Source organism: Triticum aestivum, chromosome 7B (assembly GCF_018294505.1).
Source record: "Triticum aestivum cultivar Chinese Spring chromosome 7B, IWGSC CS RefSeq v2.1, whole genome shotgun sequence".
Classification (NCBI taxonomy): Eukaryota; Viridiplantae; Streptophyta; class Magnoliopsida; order Poales; family Poaceae; genus Triticum; species Triticum aestivum.
Genome location: NC_057813.1, coordinates 408,244,432 through 408,256,155, shown reverse-complemented (window position 1 = coordinate 408,256,155; position 11,724 = coordinate 408,244,432).

The window sequence follows — 11,724 nt, the reverse complement described above, 5'->3', positions numbered from 1 at the left end:
TACTTCAGCTTGAGGTCATCATGATGACGCCGTCATTTTTTTTGGGGAACTCCATCGTACTTACGAAAAGGATAAGGAGGTAGCTCTACAACGATAGAATGTTATAAAGGAAAATCAACTAGGGGGTATCCCAAGAATGAACATAGGAGTATCTCTCGATTCAAACAAATGAAACACCTCGAGAGCAAATAAAGAAGGTACCATAAAAAGTTTCAAGCGGATAGACAATCGTCGTTGCCTGAAACATCGCGTATAAGGGGTTCAGAGCAACAAGAATTAGTTTTGAGTCTGATACCAAAATTGACGATTTCTTGGAAGGTGGCTCGTGTATTACCTACGAGGACACGCGTGAGGAGTATCTTTGGGAACAAGGGGTGTACAGGAGAGTTAGGTTTCGATCATGTGGAGTTGTGGGTTATGGGCCCACCATGTGGGTTAAAAGTAACAAGAGCGGTGACATCTTGCACGGTTATGATAGCAAGGCACATCAGATAATAACCTGTCAGTTATGTCTGCAACAACATCGGTACCAAGGTTGAGGGATGATGAGAACGATTTTCCTGCTCGTTGAAACGAGGCGGACCAATAGGCAAAGTTCTCGTCCATCGGTGGCAACCGAAATGTCATCAACAATAGTAACAGGGTCTTGCTGACATAATTGTACAACGAGGTGTTTACATAAGCAGGAGAATATTACTGCTTAGATCTCATAGATCACAAGAAAGGTTAAACCAAACAATGGAAAGGAAGATATGATTATCGGATTTAACCAAATCAATGGAAAGGAAAAATGTGTTTAAACACATTTTCCAGGGGTATATCCTTCCCAAGGACAAGCAGATGATATCCATGACAGGATAGTAGGTAGAAAACCATTTTAGGTAAGGGGAGAAAAATTTCATGACATTACCCATACAACGGTGTTTGGATAATTGATAAAGAGAATTTAGCATTGTGCTTCAAATGTTCTTGGTGATGAACGGAGTACCACAGACATGCTTCAGGTAGCAATGATATGGTGTTTCAATCAAGGGCCCGACTTCGGATACACCAATGACCCATCAGGAGTAACTTATAAAATAAGTCCTACCACTTCCTCTAGGAGGAATGGTTATCCTTGCAAAATAAATCATAATGATAGGTCCTCCAGCCAGGGGGGGGTGCTAGGCATGACATCCTGTTACCAGGTCATCAAAGGGCCAACAACATAACTCTTGGAAAGTTGTCCCAACCATCATATCTGACCGAGATTCAGATCCGATTGGTGTAATGATACCTCAGACTCAGGATGTCCGAGAATAAAAGGTGCAACACAAATAGACGAAATGACATTTCAGGATTCTCAGGAAATGAACTATGGGAGTGGGTTCCTGAAACAATAGTTCATCATTAAACCAAGGAGAGGAGGAGGTGGCTGATGGGCTCAGCGATAATCCATCGAGATTTCCAAAAGATGGATTTCCACCATTAAGTGAACAAGGAGATAACATTTGTCAGATCAACTGATATAAGGAAGTATGCTCGAGGAAAACATACACAATTAAACATTGGTTGAAGGGTGCGCCCGAAGTACGGGTTGGGTTGCACGACCAATGTTAGAATGGTGATTCAATTAGCGAAGGACTTAGAATGAACTATCGCCCATTCACTTCAAAGCAATAGGGTTGCTAGGAGTTTTGAATTCACACGTCATAGCTCCATTGTCGGTATTCCGGTTGAAAACAATACGGGGACCAAGGAATGAACGAAGATGGCAAGAAGTATTATGATATCAAGAATTATTAAGAGGTGGTGAAATTCTCACCACATTCTTGACAAAAAGAGATGGTAATACTTCCGAGGTAAGGAAGATCAATTGCTGGACAGCAAGGAACTCAAGGTATAACACCAAACATGAACAAGCTTGTGTTGGTGGGAAGGCAATAAAGTGGTCGATGATAACACAATTCATCGAGGCAAGGATGGTATTACCCATTATGAATTCAATTGAATTCCTGGAAGAGCTCATAAGATTGATGATGATCACGACACAAGTGTCGAGAGTTTCCATGCCGATGTGATCAATCAGCGACGACATCAAGTCAAAGTAATGATGAAGCAAGAGGTTAATGGAACCACGGTTATGACATAAACTCGAACTCAAGCTTGTTGTTTAAGGTGAAAGGGAATGACGAGGAAAATCGACGTAAGCTTAATTCATCGTCGAAAATTGTGCTCCGAGAAGAAGGACCGGGTAGCACAGTTAAAATCATCATGACAATGATATAGCCAAACAGGCTAGGAATGGCGTGATCGGGTACAAACTCGTACTTATAGAAGCTTACTGAAGAGTTGTTGAACCGTAGTGCGGACTTGGTTCAGTTATCAGTGTCTTTGAGTGTTTAATAACTCAGAGCCCGTGAGAAATTGGAATCAGTGGGAAGGTAGTACTTGATGAACTCATAAAAAGTTATGCAGTTCCATGATAATCTCGAGATACCAGGGGGGTAATACTCGACAGAAGATCAAAGTAAAGGTTGGACTGGGGTATTGATCCATAGAAGACAATTGTTTAACTTGTCCGAGAAATGGAATCAAAGAAGAACAAACATGGTCGGAACCACGGATGCAAAAGGCCAAATCCCTGATATAAGAAAAACTTATACCAAGGGAATAATTCATTTAAGAGAAGCTTTAATGATAAGATCTACATCGTGTCCATGGGCATGAACACAAGTTCAAGGTCGACTCCCACTTCTCCAATGCATAACCTTTCATTCACTTCTCACGTTCGATGAAGTTGCAGTGTTGAAATTTTATCTGGTGAAGCACCAGAAGAGTATGACTCGTGAAAACTTTCGGGTTCACACGGTTTAGAGAAGGCATAGGTTCAACCCATCGGGGCATCTTAGAATCCTATACCAGAATCTTTTAGAAGTAATTAACTCAAGCTTGAAGGCAGAGCATGGTTGAGGAAGCAGACGATACAATTTACCAAAGGCATTATGTATCCGAGAAAAAGGCTCACAAGTTTATCGAATATGAAGGGCATTGTCAGATAAAATCCAACATAGGATCTGGTGGTCCACAAGGGATCTAACGTGAGCATCGGTACTCAACTAGAGGAAGCAAATTATAGAAACAACTGACTAACTCAATCGTCAAATGCAAAGGAATTATGATTTCCCAATCAAGGGATCAGAAGCAATGCTCTGATTAGGGGTGGATAAGTTGAATAGCCGTAGGGTACAATCAAAGACAATTGGGTTGGTCGAGAACCAATTCCAGTAAAAAGAATGGCAGCTCAGCCGGAAAAGTAATTTATAAGGATCAATGATGATTGCGTGCATTCGCAAACATATTGAGTCAACAGACTCAAAATGGTAATGACAAGGAATGTCAATATGACTACGAGACTTATGGGATTATCCATAATGCAAGCAAGCAAGAATTTCAAGAGCCAAAGGCCCCAAAGGATTTTCGGAAGACCGAATATTATTTCGAAGACTCTTGTGAAACACATGAACAACTAGGGATGAGCGGATACTCGTCAAGTGCGAGGATTTATTCGAAGGGGTATTCATGTGGCAAAGAACTGCTAGGCAGTAGGCACGAAGTATTCTCGGAACAATAGAGAAAACTTCGGGTATCTTGTAATAACAAGAACAATGGGGAATGATCGTAAGAATGGCAAGTGTAAGTAGTTATCCATAAGGATTTATCGGTGGTCGGGAATAGCAAAAGTGATGGGCACAAAGTCTCGAGAGAATATCAAAGAGTATCTCCGAAATCTTCTGGTGCAGTCGGTGACCATATGGACTGAAGGGGCTCTCCGGGAGAAAGTATTCTCGAGAACCTAAAGTTAGTTTTTAATAAAAAACGTTTAACCCGAATAGAAGAGGGTTCAGAATCCCAGAGTAAAGGTCGAGGAATAAAAGATCCTAATACCTCCCGATGGCGACGTGGGCCCATGGGCCACACAGCCATGTTAGTAAAAGTTTTTCAACGACTAGACTCGACTTCGGCAAAGGAGTTCGAAAGGGGGATTCCTACAGGCAGTCGGCTCTGATACCAACTTGTGACGCCCCCGATTCAATCGTACACTAATCATGCACGCAAATGTGTACGATCAAGATCAGGGACTCACGGGAAGATATCACAACACAACTCTACAAATAAAATAAGTCATACAAGCATCATAATACAAGCCAGGGGCCTCGAGGGCTCGAATACAAGTGCTCGATCATAGACGAGTCAGCGGAAGCAACAATATCTGAGTACAAACATAAGTTAAACAAGTCTGCCTTAAGAAGGCTAGCACAAACTGGGATACAGATCGAAAGAGGCGCAGGCCTCCTGCCTGGGATCCTCCTAACTACTCCTGGTCGTCGTCAGCGGGCTGCACGTAGTAGTAGGCACCTTCAATGTAGTAGTCGTCGTCGACGCTGGCTCCTGGCTCCTGGACTCCAGCATCTGGTTGCGTCAACCAGAAAGAAGGGAAAGGGGAAAAAGGGGGGAGAAGCAACCGTGAGTACTCATCCAAAGTACTCGCAAGCAAGGAACTACACTACATATGCATGGGTATATGGTAAGGAGGCCATATCAGTGGACTGAACTGCAGAATGCCAGAATAAGAGGGGGATAGCTAATCCTGTCGAAGACTACGCTTCTGGTAGCCTCCGTGTTGCAGCATATAGAAGAGAGTAGATTGTAGTCCTCCAAGTAGCATCTCCAAGTAGCATCTCCAAGCAGCATCTCCAGTAGCATCGCATAGCATAATCCTACCCGGCGATCCTCTCCTCGTCGCCCTGCGGAAAAGCGATCACCGGGTTGTCTGTGGAACTTGGAAGGGTGTGTTTTATTAAGTATCCGGTTCTAGTTGTCATAAGGTCAAGGTACAACTCCAAGTCGTCCTGTTACCGAAGATCACGGCTATTCGAATAGATTAACTTCCCTGCAGGGGTGCACCACATAACCCAACACGTTCGATCCCATTTGGCCGGACACACTTTCCTAGGTCATGCCCGGCCTCGGAAGATCAACACGTCGCAGCCCCACCTAGGCACAACAGAGAGGCCAGCACGCCGGTCTAAACCTAAGCGCACAGGGGTCTGGGCCCATCGCCCATAGCACACCTGCACGTTGCGAGGGCGGCCGAAAGCAGACCTAGCCTAGTGGCGTTCCAGTCCAATTCGGCGCACGCCGCTCCGTCGCTGACGTCTGAAGTGCTTCGGCTGATACCACGACGTCGGGATACCCATAACTACTCCCACGTAGATGGTTAGTGCGTATAGGCTCGTAGCCGACTCAGATCAAATACCAAGATCTCGTTAAGCGTGTTAAGTATCCGCGAACGCCGAACAGGGCCAGGCCCACCTGTCTCCTAGGTGGTCTCAACCTGCCCTGTCGCTTCGCCACAAAGTAACAGTCGAGGGCCGTCGGGAACCCAGGCCCACCTCTACCGGGATGGAGCCACCTGTCCTTTCAGCCCCCTCGTCAGAATCACTTGCGGGTACTCAATGAGCTGACCCGACTTTAGTCACCATCTGTATAGTATGTATGTATGTATAGTATATACCCGTGATCACCTCCCAAGTGATCACGGCCCGATAGTATAGCAAGGCAGACTGACAAGAATGTAGGGCCAATGATGATAAACTAGCATCCTATACTAAGCATTTAGGATTGCAGGTAAGGTATCAATGACTGTAGCAGCAATGACAGGCTATGCATCAGAATAGGATTAACGGAAAGCAGTAACATGCTACACTACTCTAATGCAAGCAGTATAGAGAAGAGTAGGCGATATCTGGTGATCAAGGGGGGGGGCTTGCCTGGTTGCTCTGGCAAGAGAGAGGGGTCGTCAACTCCGTAGTCGAACTGGTCAGCAGCAGCGTCGGTCTCGTAGTCTACCGGAGAGAAGAGGGGGGAGAAATAATGAATACAGAGCAAACAAAGCACCACAAAATATATCAAGGCAATACGCGGTGTTCGGTGTGCCCTAACGCGGTAGTAGGTGATACCGACGAAGGGGGAAAACATCCGGGAAAGTATTCCCGGTGTTCCGCGTTTTCGGACCGGTGAACCGGAGGGGGAAAGTTGCGTGTTCGGTATGCTAGGGGTGTGTGGCGGACGAACGGGCTGCGTAACCGGATTCGTCTCGCCGTTCTGAGCAACTTTCATGTACAAAGTATTTTCATCCGAGTTACGGTTTATTTTATATTCATTTTTAAAGGTTTATTCAATTTATGGATTTATTTATATTCCAAATTTAACTAGTAATACTTTTGCCACATAATGCAGTGCTAGCCACAGTGTATGACGGGTGGGGTCAGGGTCAAAGTCAATAGTCCAGTTAGCAGTTGACTAGGTCAACGTTGACTGGTCAAACTGGCTGGTGGGACCCGGCGGTCATAGAGACAGGGTAAATCAACAATTTAATTAATTTAACAGATTAAGTGGGGGGCCACATGTCATTGACATAGATATTTTTAAACAGGCTTTTAAATGAAATGGGTCCACATGTCATTTTCAGTTACTCAACTAAATAGTTTTATTAGGTTCTAATTAGGTGGTTAATCCGGGCGGGCCCACACGTCAGTGGGTCAACCCACTGCCAGACGTGTGTGCGCGTGTGCGTGCCTGACGGCGAGTTCAGTGAACGGCGGCGCCGCGCGGAGCCAGTGGCTCTGGTGACCAAAAGAGGCAGCCCCGGGTGCCAAACGGATAAGCGTGAGGCGTCGCGTCGAGGGTGCCTTCGTCTGGAGCTAAGGGCGGCCGAAACAGCGCCGGTGGCAATGGAAGGCGGCGACTACGGCGGAGCTAGCGACAACCGGCACTGGAGGGCACGGGGAGAAGAGGGAAAAGGCCGTGGAGGGCCGGAGGCTCACAGCGGAAGCGGCAGGGTGCTCGTTGGAGCCGGAGGATGTTGGGGCCGAGCGGATCGACGACGAGGTTAGCGGCTGCGGCCGACGGTGTCGGAGGAGGGGGCGCCGGTCGACGAGGGGACTCCGGCGAGGGGAGCAAGGCGAGGGAGGCCGGATCCGTGACGGGGCCTCCGGGATCCGTCCCTCTCCGGCAAGGAGGCGGCTTGGGCGAGCGGGACCCGGTGGAGGGGCGCCCTGCAGCCACGGCGAACGCCATGGCCGCAAGGAGGAGGGCTCTGGTGTGAGCTCCTCTGCTCGTCGCGGGTGCAGGCTTGTTGGCTATTGCGGTCACGCTGGCCGGAAGCTTGACGAGGAGGCTCGGGCGCGCTTGGAGACGAACGGAAGGTGGAGGAGAAGACCAGGGGCGGTGGTTGCCTTGCCGGCGAACAACAGCTGTGACCCGCCAGGGGAGAGGTGCGGGGAAGCGGGGGGGAGAGGAGAGATTGCGAGGGGGGTATGAGGCGCCTCGCCTCTGGTCTAGGTGTGTGGCGGCGCGAGGGAGATGGAGAGGGATCGAGCGAGAGGAGTGGGGGTCAAGTGGGTAAGGCTGGCTGCGGGCTAGGTTAAGGAGGGGAGCCGGGCTGGGCCTAGTTGTTTGTTAGATGGGCCAAGAGCCCAGTAGATTAGTTTAGTTTAGTTTTTTTTTGTTTTGAAATATATTTACTATTTTCGTTAATCCTATATTGCATTATATTTTAAGTCTAAATGGTCTTTTTTTAAATGAGAGACTTGTCATAAAAGTATTTTGCAATATTATGGGGTTGTCCGCTAGGCTTGGGGGCAATTGAAAAAAAAAATGTCTAGCCTTTTGTTAATTCTCGAAAAAGCCAAAACTAGAGCTATTGGCCCTGTTTTATTTAGGTTAGGAGCATCTACTTACTTCCACAGACTTTTGTTCTTATATGACAATTAGTTAGTGAACTCTTGCAACCCTGCGAACATTTTTGTTTTATCATTTGAAGAAATAATAATTTGACTTCATTTTAAAAATTGAATTTGAATTCGGTTTGGATCAAAGTGAGGTTTAGAAAGTTAATCGCGATGACATGGCACCATTTGTGTGTGGTTAATGTAGCTTAACTACCGGGGTGTTACAAATCTCCTCCACCACAAGAAATCTCGTCCCGAGATTTAAGAAGGAAGTAAGGGGGGAGAATAGGTTACGAAATTCTAGCGATTCTTCTCGGTCTTAGTTGCTCTTCTCGAAGAGGTAGATCCATAACACTGATGTCTTCATACTTCAGCTTGAGGTCATCATGATGACGCCGTCATTTTTTTTTGGGGAACTCCATCGTACTTACGAAAAGGATAAGGAGGTAGCTCTACAACGATAGAATGTTATAAAGGAAAATCAACTAGGGGGTATCCCAAGAATGAACATAGGAGTATCTCTCGATTCAAACAAATGAAACACCTCGAGAGCAAATAAAGAAGGTACCATAAAAAGTTTCAAGCGGATAGACAATCGTCGTTGCCTGAAACATCACGTAAAAGGGGTTCAGAGCAACAAGAATTAGTTTTGAGTCTGATACCAAAATTGACGATTTCTTGGAAGGTGGCTCGTGTATTACCTACGAGGACACGCGTGAGGAGTATCTTTGGGAACAAGGGGTGTACAGGAGAGTCAGGTTTCGATCATGTGGAGTTGTGGGTTATGGGCCCACCATGTGGGTTAAAAGTAACAAGAGCGGTGACATCTTGCACGGTTATGATAGCAAGGCACATCAGATAATAACCTGTCAGTTATGTCTGCAACAACATCGGTACCAAGGTTGAGGGATGATGAGAACGATTTTCCTGCTCGTTGAAACGAGGCGGACCAATAGGCAAAGTTCTCGTCCATCGGTGGCAACCGAAATGTCATCAACAATAGTAACAGGGTCTTGCTGACATAATTGTACAACGAGGTGTTTACATAAGCAGGAGAATATTACTGCTTAGATCTCATAGATCACAAGAAAGGTTAAACCAAACAATGGAAAGGAAGATATGATTATCGGATTTAACCAAATCAATGGAAAGGAAAAATGTGTTTAAACACATTTTCCAGGGGTATATCCTTCCCAAGGACAAGCAGATGATATCCATGACAGGATAGTAGGTAGAAAACCATTTTAGGTAAGGGGAGAAAAATTTCATGACATTACCCATACAACGGTGTTTGGATAATTGATAAAGAGAATTTAGCATTGTGCTTCAAATGTTCTTGGTGATGAACGGAGTACCACAGACATGCTTCAGGTAGCAATGATATGGTGTTTCAATCAAGGGCCCGACTTCGGATACACCAATGACCCATCAGGAGTAACTTATAAAATAAGTCCTACCACTTCCTCTAGGAGGAATGGTTATCCTTGCAAAATAAATCATAATGATAGGTCCTCCAGCCAGGGGGGGGTGCTAGGCATGACATCCTGTTACCAGGTCATCAAAGGGCCAACAACATAACTCTTGGAAAGTTGTCCCAACCATCATATCTGACCGAGATTCAGATCCGATTGGTGTAATGATACCTCAGACTCAGGATGTCCGAGAATAAAAGGTGCAACACAAATAGACGAAATGACATTTCAGGATTCTCAGGAAATGAACTATGGGAGTGGGTTCCTGAAACAATAGTTCATCATTAAACCAAGGAGAGGAGGAGGTGGCTGATGGGCTCAGCGATAATCCATCGAGATTTCCAAAAGATGGATTTCCACCATTAAGTGAACAAGGAGATAACATTTGTCAGATCAACTGATATAAGGAAGTATGCTCGAGGAAAACATACACAATTAAACATTGGTTGAAGGGTGCGCCCGAAGTACGGGTTGGGTTGCACGACCAATGTTAGAATGGTGATTCAATTAGCGAAGGACTTAGAATGAACTATCGCCCATTCACTTCAAAGCAATAGGGTTGCTAGGAGTTTTGAATTCACACGTCATAGCTCCATTGTCGGTATTCCGGTTGAAAACAATACGGGGACCAAGGAATGAACGAAGATGGCAAGAAGTATTATGATATCAAGAATTATTAAGAGGTGGTGAAATTCTCACCACATTCTTGACAAAAAGAGATGGTAATACTTCCGAGGTAAGGAAGATCAATTGCTGGACAACAAGGAACTCAAGGTATAACACCAAACATGAACAAGCTTGTGTTGGTGGGAAGGCAATAAAGTGGTCGATGATAACACAATTCATCGAGGCAAGGATGGTATTACCCATTATGAATTCAATTGAATTCCTGGAAGAGCTCATAAGATTGATGATGATCACGACACAAGTGTCGAGAGTTTCCATGCCGATGTGATCAATCAGCGACGACATCAAGTCAAAGTAATGATGAAGCAAGAGGTTAATGGAACCACGGTTATGACATAAACTCGAACTCAAGCTTGTTGTTTAAGGTGAAAGGGAATGACGAGGAAAATCGACGTAAGCTTAATTCATCGTCGAAAATTGTGCTCCGAGAAGAAGGACCGGGTAGCACAGTTAAAATCATCACGACAATGATATAGCCAAACAGGCTAGGAATGGCGTGATCGGGTACAAACTCGTACTTATAGAAGCTTACTGAAGAGTTGTTGAACCGTAGTGCGGACTTGGTTCAGTTATCGGTGTCTTTGAGTGTTTAATAACTCAGAGCCCGTGAGAAATTGGAATCAGTGGGAAGGTAGTACTTGATGAACTCATAAAAAGTTATGCAGTTCCATGATAATCTCGAGATACCAGGGGGGTAATACTCGACAGAAGATCAAAGTAAAGGTTGGACTGGGGTATTGATCCATAGAAGACAATTGTTTAACTTGTCCGAGAAATGGAATCAAAGAAGAACAAACATGGTCGGAACCACGGATGCAAAAGGCCAGATCCCTGATATAAGAAAAACTTATACCAAGGGAATAATTCATTTAAGAGAAGCTTTAATGATAAGATCTACATCGTGTCCATGGGCATGAACACAAGTTCAAGGTCGACTCCCACTTCTCCAATGCATAACCTTTCATTCACTTCTCACGTTCGATGAAGTTGCAGTGTTGAAATTTTATCTGGTGAAGCACCAGAAGAGTATGACTCGTGAAAACTTTCGGGTTCACACGGTTTAGAGAAGGCATATGTTCAACCCACGGGGGCTTCTTAGAAACGTATACCGCAAGTTTCAAGAGTAAATAACACAAGCTCGAAAGTAGAGCAAGGTTGAGAAAGTAGATGATACAATTACCAAGGGCATTATGTATCCAAGGGAAGGCTCACAAGGTTATTGAATATGCAGGATGCTGACGGATAAAATCCAACAATGGGCCTGATGGTCCACAAGGGATCTGACGTGAGCATCGGTACTCAACTAGAGGAAGAAGAGTGCAAGGAGATCAAATTATAGAAACAACTGACTAACTCAATTGTCAAATGCAAAGGAATTATGATTTCCAAATCAAGGGATCAGAAGCAATGCTCTGATTAGGGATGGATAAGTTGAATAGCCTTAGGGTATAATCAACGACAATTGGATTGGTCGAGAACCAATTCCAGTTAAAAGAATGGCAGCTCAGCCGGAAAGGTAATTTATAAGGATCAATGATGTTTGCGGGTATTCGCAAACATATTGAGTCAACAGGCTCAAAATGATAATGACAAGGAATGTCATTAAGACTACGAGACTTATGGGATTAACCATAATGCAAGCAAGCAAGAATTTCAAGAGCCAAAGGCTCCAGAGGATTTTCGGAAGATCGAATATTATTTTGAAGACTTTTGTGAAACACATGAACAACTGGGGATAAGCGGATACTCGACAAGTGCGAGAATTATCCATAGGGGTATTCAGGTGACAA